Genomic DNA, 8,726 nt, shown 5'->3' with positions numbered 1-8,726 from the left:
TATGGAACATAAATAAGTTGGATAATCACTATAAAATAGTGGCGCTCAACCTGTGAGGCGGTTGCCCATGCGGAGAGGCATAAGAATTTTTTTTAACTCATTTAGGTCTCAAACTGCAAATGTATGAACTAATTCATACAGAACAAGAATAAGTAGAAAAACTTTGAGAGCCACTGCTGTAGAAGGTACTACTGTAACATATATCATCCCTAGTATTCAATATGCGCATGCCCAGTAATCAGACTTTCTACTGCTATGAACACTTCATTACTTTCCCATGCCTAGGAAACCTCTATAACCTCTCTTCCATTGCTGCCGTCTCTTAATACATCAATATGTTCCGTGTTCATCACACGCCGCGTCCTAAAAGAAGGGTGTTTATCCTACTTAGATCAGCGCAAGACTCGGTAAACCAAAAGGAGTCACTCTCGCCGAAGTAATAAGACAGCCTGTCACACTGGTCATTTCTGGGTTGAGACAAATGACACTGATAACAAATGCGTTCGCTGAAGGCCCCACCAGGGGGTGATAGAGCAGATAGACTTGCCGATGTTAATATTCTCCATAGCCATATAGGATCCAGTAATGAGATCTTGGGAAATGTTTGCTTGCTTCACGAAAGGCGATGATGACTTTCTTCTGTATACTTTTAGCCAAGATGAAGGACTACAAAAGGCAGCAGGAAAAATGGATATCACCGCGAGTCTCCTATGCATGGATCATTAGCTCTACCTTGCATCACGATAAACAGCAAACAGGGAATATGAAAATCTCCACAGATCTCGTTAACAACTTATTTTTTCTTTATATATTTACTTTGTGTTTTCCTGGAAAGACTGATGAAAGAAAGTGCTCAAGCGTACATAGAGTAATCCTCTGTAAAGTACCCTAATGTGAATTACTCCTCCCTGGGTATTTACTTTTCATACATCCTTCTTGCACCACTGACATTTTTCCCGTGCTAATCGAAAACCTTGCTGCTCGCTCACATATCAATGTTCTCCTATCTAAAGTAAACAATGTTTGAGGCGCCGCCAAGTGCTAATCATCTCAAACTTAAAAAAAAAAAAAAAAAAAAACAACTATTCGATTATGTAGCACAAAGCTTTTACAGGGCATAATACAGGCAGAGCAGAGACGTATTCGAATTACGGCGAGCCCCGCCCCTTAGTATTATATGACTTGTAAACTAAAATTTTTATATTAGTACAAATTTTTTGTATACAATTATTTTGTTTGGAATTACTAATCACAAAATTAATTGATTTAACTGAAAGCGCACTTAAAATTACACTATTTATTTTCATTTAGAACTTTAATCATTCAAAATAAAGCGTGTTACTTTTAGCAGTTTCTTTTTTTATCTTTATTTGATACAGTTATTCGATCAGTTGCACAAAGTTAGGCCAAGAACTCAAAAGATTAGTGCAAAAACGCTTAAGATTTCCAGTCAATAAACTGAACTCTGAACCTACAGTTCGGTTCATCATCATCTGTTTTCAATCAACTGCAGGATGAAGGCTTCTCAAGCAACTTTCCAGTTTCTTCTGTTTTGTGCAAAGGCCATTCATTTACTACCCACGCACTAGCGAATTTCATCTGTCCATTTCCGTTGTTGTCTTCCACGGGTTTTCTTTTAGCTTCTCTTAGGTACCAATTCTGTTATTTTCTTAGTCCATCTGTCAGAATGTCTTCGAGTTATGTGTCTGCCCAAGTCCATTTCAGTTCTTTAGCTTTGATAAGAATGTCCTTTATTTGTGTTTGCTGCCTAATCCACGTGTTTCTCTTCTTATCTAACAGTCTTATTCCTAATATGATTCGTTCTATTCTTCGCTGCGTAGTTTTCAGCTTCTCTTCCATTCTTTTGGTGAGTGCCCAAATTTCACTTCCATAAGTCATAGTAGGGAGTATACTTTATTATTTTTCGTTTTAGACAAAGTGGGATATTGCTCCCTGAATGCTATCCATCCGAAATTTATTCTTCTCTTGACAGCTAATGACTCGTCCCAGATAAGCATATGAATCCAACTTTTCAATTACTGCTCCTTCAATGATTATATCCCTTTCTATGGCATACTTGTTCATAATTACTTTTGTTTTAGCCATATTCATCTTTAGTCCGAAATCCTTACTAACTCTGCATAACTGATTAAGATTTTCCTCTAATTTTTTGGGATGATGGCTTATGATCACAATGTCACCTCCAAATTGTAAATGGTTTAGATACTCTCCATTCACACTGACACCTTTCTGCAACCAGTTTAATCTTCTGGAAGCTTCCTCAAGGGCAGCAGTAAACAAGTTCGGAGATAGTGTCTCCTTGTTGAACTCTTTTCTCAATTTTAAATTTGCTACTGTCTTTGTCTAGTCTAAGAGTTCTTATATACTTTCTTCAAAATCATAATGTATAGAGTATCTATGCCTTGTCTTTCCAATGCCCGAAACATTGCCTTATGCCGTATGGAGTCAAATGCCTTTTCATAATCCACAAATGGTAGGCATAATGGTGTTTTATATTCATTTATTTTCTCCATTAGCTGTGATATTACGTGAAGGTGATCCATAGTTGAGAATCCTGTCCTAAAGCCAGCTTGCTCTTTAGGTTGATTCTCACCAAGTATTCTTTCTAATCTGTTAGTAATGATCCTTATGAACAACTTGTAGATGTGGGACAACAAGCTAATTGGTAAATAAATTCCAATTTCTGATTTATCTCCTTTCTTATGCAGCAAAATTATGATTGCATTATTCCACTCCTTAGGCATCACGCCTTTCCCAGTGTATTTTGTGAAGAGTCTTGCCAGTTTCTGCGTCATGTCTCTTCCTCCCAGTTTTAACAACTCTACAGTAACTTCATCTTCACATGGGGTTTTCTGATTCTTCATTTTCTTCAATGCGTGTTCTACCTCATCCGGAAGGATATCGGGTATGTCTTCGTATGTGTGATAATTTGTGATCCATCTTCCCCACTGCTGGCATCATTCCCGCGCTCCTTATATACTTCTTTATATTAGTCTTCTGCTATTTTAATTATGCCTTCTCTGCGATTTACGAGTACACCATATCTATTCTTCAGTTTCAGTATCATTTGTCTTTCTCTATTACTGCTCATGGATGCTGATTTAAGTCTTTGTTTTCCGTTAATGCTTGTTCTACTTTTCTTGTGTTAAATCTTCTTATGTCCTCTCTGAGACTCTTTCTAATGGCTTTGCATAACTCAGTATACTCAATTTTGTCCTTGTCAGTATTTATCTTGCTCTTCATTTGTCGTCTTCGGTTCATCATGATAAGTATTTCTTGACTAATTTTTTCTTCTTTGTATTTCTTTTTACCTCTAGGTTTCTCAGGTTTTATCACTTTCAGAAAGTTGTATTCGTCGTCGATAGGTCCTGAAAGGTCCGCAGAAGCTCAAACTTGTTCTTAAGTTCTAGTACATACTGCTTTTTCGCCTCTTCTGTTATTTCAAAGACCTTCATATTATTTACTCAGAATTATTTACAGTTAGGTTAGGTGTGTGTTAAGCAGCAAATCAACTAAGGCTCTGAGGTGTCCGTATTGTGTGTGTTTATCGGTCAGTTTGCTATTTGCTGGACAAAAATCAGTTTCCGTGTGGGAAAAACCAGGCGACACGGTTGAAAAATGGGAATTTTTCCCATATTCGTGTTTACAATATTTTTTTCTCCCACAAAGTGCTAGAGCGTTAAAAGAAGAATGAATCATCCACATTTAGAAATTTATTTATGATCTTGCATTTGCAAGATCATAAATAAATTTCACAGATTTAGGATTTTCACAGATTATGAATCATTTACGTAGTGTGTCTGCGGAATTAATGGAATAATTATGATTTTTCTCTTAGAAATAGAAACATCACTCATCAGCTACGACACTAAAATGCTTTCAAATTGGGAATTACAAAATTTAACTCCTGAAAATTGAAGTTTGTTTAAATTTGCATGACTTCATTACAGTGCTGAACAAGAGATTCTGAAATGTTCTCGCAGATTAATATTGACTATAGACCGACAATTAATGAAGTTACACGTGAAGAATAAACTGCGAATTGTGAAGTCAATGAAAAGATAATTCCCCAGTCAACTGGGAGACTGTTTCTCCAATAGAGAATACACTGTTTCTTCATTAAACAGTGTATTCTCTGCAGTTCTCGCATGTTATGAAATGTTCCTCTTTTAAATCTTTTCTGGAAAATGTTACCTACTGCTGTTATCTTCTGGATACTCTACGCCGAAAATCACGTTTCATTTTTCTTAATTTGCGAAGTTTTTATTAAAATAGGATCAACTTGTTTACCAATTTTACACATCCACTTGTCAGCTGATAAAATCGAAACGACTGGCTTGAGCTAAGAGCCATCAACACTATCAGCACAACTATGTACAAGTGATTTTATTTTACTGTTTGCGCCCTTTAACAGAAGTGCTATACTGCCACAACCTGAATTTAGATTTTTCAAGGCATAACAGTTCAGAGTGTGAAGGTTCTAATTCACTAGTAATATTTTTCATTACAGAGAACAGAAATTTCCAATATTTTTATTGTACTTTAGGGAGTCCCATATTTATTGTGAACGCCTGTACGTGTATCACCCCACTATTTCTCTTTTAATCCCAGTTCCCCCAAATCTAGGTGTAGAGTTGATGAATTACAGGCTCCATCTTGTCTTCCAATAATTCACTGTAAAGTGCATAATCCTTCATCGATATCTCTTTTAACGACATCCTTGACATTAATAGCATCGCACCTGTTATCAGAATCTTCCGGATATTACCTCGTACTTTGTAGACAGCACTGCCAGCCTTCGAGGCTAACACAATCAATTATTTCACGACATACACATTATAGTCCACTATGGACCACGACAGTATGTCAGTGAGGAAGCTGCAAAGGTCACAAGTGTAAAGGCTATTATTTAATTCAAGGAAGGAGTATAGAATGGCGGAAATTAGAATTTAATTCTTCTGATCTCTCTCTCTCTCTCTCTAGGAGCGCTTACAAAGCACATATTCTTAGCCCCAAGAGACTGACTTATGAAACTAGGGACATCTCTCTTTTTCGTATAGTTCCAAGAACCTTTATCCATGACGTTGTTGAGACCATAAACAGAATAACTGAAATCCACAAAAGCTACAGAAAACCTTTGGTTGACGACAAAAGTTTCAATATTTTCCTCATAAATAAATCTCAAGGTTTTTTTTCAGGTTAGTTTCATTTTATAATTAATAAAATGTACATCTCAAACTAATCAAATAGGAAACTAAATGACGGATTTTATGTCAGGAGAAAAAAAAAATCATCTTTTAATTTTTTTCACTGGAAATAAATGAATCAGGAAAGAACTGCATATTGAAAACCATTTATACTGCTGTTTTTTGTTTCCTGGATAAACTAATTAAGCACGGTTGTCAACTATTACATTCATGTATCTTAGGTAAGAGGTGTGTTAAACCATAAAGCAACTAAGGCTATAAGGTGTGAGTATGTTTGTGTTAGTATTAGTAGGGGCAAATGATGCAAGGAAGCAAGATTGTACAGCACCAGCCAAAAAAAAAAAAAAAAAAAAAAATCCAACAATCAACTAATCGCTGACAGAAGTCAAACTTCTGCACATCTAGTCTGCAACTATCCTTCCAAAATTGGAATTTATGCCCCCTCATGTGCATAGTCTGAATAAGAGAAAGGATTCCATCTGCACTCAGCTTAGTCAATCCACTCAGAGTCTTAAGCATCCTTAATCAAATCTCTTCGCAAGTGTCTAGTCTACAGACGCTGCAACTTACAGAACTGAAGCCTTTCCAGCTAAGAGCAATAAGAGCAAATCTTCTCTGCACCCACTCCAGTAGTTCCATATCCTTCCTAAAATGATGCCTCCGGACCTGTATGCAGTATCAAGATAAGGCCTAACTAGTACCTTGTACAATGGGATAATCACCTCCTTATCCCTGCTAACAAAATTCCTGTATACCCTTGACAAAACTTTATGGGTCTTGTAAATGACCCACGGGGTTTTGTAAACTTGTTTGCACTGCTCAGAGAACTTCATATCTGACTGCACATTACTCCTAGATCTCTTTCATTCTTCACTACCCTGACTGTGATACCACACAGCTGGTACGTTAATCTGGGATTCCCCCTATCCATATGAAGTACCTTGCATTTGTTAATGTTAACTTGAACTGCCACTTCTCAGATGATCTGTCTAATTTATCTAGATCTTGATGCAGTAGTACACCCTAATTACTGTCATTAACTACCCTGCCAACCGTAGTATCATCGGCAAACTTAGAAATCAGGCCTGATGTGCTTCATCAATACTATTAAAAAACACTGAAAACAATGGGCCCAGCACCGAACCCTGGGGGACTCTACTAATAATATTTATCCCAGAATAGCAGTACTCATCGATAACAACTCCCCGTCTTCTCCCACTCAACTATATTAGTAATTTGCTCTTAATGTCACACTACTCTAATCTGCACAGCAATCTTTTAAGTATCAACGGTATAAAAATCTTTTTCGAAATCTAAATATATGATGTCATAATTATTTTTTGTATCGAGTTCTTTTGTCACTGTTTCCTAGTATCCAATCATATTGGTCGGAGAAGATTGCCCCTTAACAAATTCAAGCTGCGACTGCAAAATAACTACATTCTGTCTAGATGGTCCTGCATTAATTATTTAACCAGCGATTCCGTTATTTTCCTTGGAACAGAAGTCAAGCTAACAGGTCTGTAATTATTCATATCACCCTTCGACCCCCTTTGTGAATTCGGGATACATCCGCATATCTCTAGTTCATAGAGAGCTCCCATGAATCCAACGATGCCCTCATAATTATGGCTAAAGGTTTTCTGATCTCTTTTGCTGCCTCCCTTAATACAATTGGATACATCCCATCCACCCCAGGTTTCTTTTTTACATTTAGCTTCAACAATTTCTCTTCTTTTTTCTCAGTTATCAACAAAACCATTCAAATACTTGTCAGATTTGATATATTTCTGGCATTCCCGTTCCCTAAAAAATTTCTAATGTGTGAATGTAGATGTAAAAATGTCTATTCAGTTTGTCAGCAGTCTGAGCCGGTTCATCAACAGTTAAACCATTCATATCTAGTTGACCAATGTGATTCTTTTCCTTCCTTCTAATTACATAAGTAAAGAAGTTTTTACTGTGTTTGCTAGAGATTTCTCGTAATTTTCTACGGAAAATTACGAGAAATAACCTTCTTTTTCACTTGATTGCAGACTAGTTTATATCTACTGTAGGCTTCTGTATCACCTGATAATTTATATGCATTCCACGCATTTTTCTTCTCTGCCGCAAGTTTCATCAGTACATCGGACATCCATTTAGGCCTTAAACAGTATTTCTCGGTTGTTATGAAAAACCTAATAGCTTCTACAATTACATACCTGAATTGGCATTTCTGGAGCAAGAGCTACTCAGGTCATACTGCGCCCATACTTGAATGCTTTCCATTTAGAAACTGATATTGATAACTTCATCAGTTAGTCCCATTGTAGAGAATTTAGAAACTGTCTGAAACAATTGCAGTCATCTTTACGAAAGCAAAAGGCCTTCCCTTTGCCAGTAGTTACATCTTTAAGTAAATCCCACATAAATATACTATGATTATTGTCTCCTAGTAGGTCTTTTTTTAAAATCGGATCAAGAGTACTGCTTTCTTTCGTTGCCTCCCAAATATGCTGGAAACATATTTGAAATGATTGTGATCACTATAACGAGCAGCTGTACTGGTTCGGTAAATCCCCCATTATAAGACATTCTGATTTACCGAACCAGTACAGCTGCTCATAATAGTGATCACATTTTTGTTTTCCTAGTGCTTATGTCCCACCAACCTGACTCAATATTGTGCTGGCCACCCATGTCAACTGGATGCACAGCCTGAGATTTCATGTGCTTTTTAACTAAGAGCACAACCCCTCCGCTGTCCTTTTTCTCCTTCCTGTGCACATTGTACTCCCCATATTCAAATTTTACATCCCTTATATTTGAGTGACACCATGTCTCCGATATTCCGACCAAGTCTGCATTTGATGCCCTGAACTACGGTTACTCGGCTACGGAGGCATATAATAAATAAATTTTCCAATGGTCGACCCCGAGTATAAAATTTATACATTAAAATCGTAAATAACTTGATATGTGTACATAAAGTGAAAAAGAGAGTAACTTGAAGATGACCACAAGGAACAATTCCTTTTCGAGAACATTGTGCAGCGGTATAGATGTATTACAAGTTATCAGTTCATTATACCGTATCAGTTCTTGTTTCATTGTATTTAAGATACTCATGTTCTCTCTTTCATATGTATCCCCCTTTAAGACCCTGGCACATCGTCGTGACGAGTATTATGTACTTATTCAAATTATGTACTCCCCCTTTAGTATATAATATTTTAACTAACAAATTAACTATTTTGACAAAGTCACTCATGAGCTGGATTTAAGGAACAATTTCGACATTATTTCGATTTTAGCAAAGCATTTTGACTTAGTCCCTCATGAGAGTTTACTGTATAAGCTTGAATAGGCTGGGATTACTGGTAAGGTTCTAAGATGAATTTCTGGGTGGCTCCAGGACAGAAGGCAGAGGGTTGTGATTAACTGATATTCTTCTGATTTGTGTAACGTCAGGAGTGGGGTTCCTCAAGGATCGGTTCTTGGAACGCTGTTGTTTCT

Source organism: Mastigoproctus giganteus, chromosome 1 (genome assembly GCF_048544385.1).
Source record: "Mastigoproctus giganteus isolate SK-2022 chromosome 1, ASM4854438v1, whole genome shotgun sequence".
Lineage (NCBI taxonomy): Eukaryota > Metazoa > Arthropoda > Arachnida > Uropygi > Thelyphonidae > Mastigoproctus > Mastigoproctus giganteus.
Note: the sequence above shows the minus strand (reverse complement) of the source record.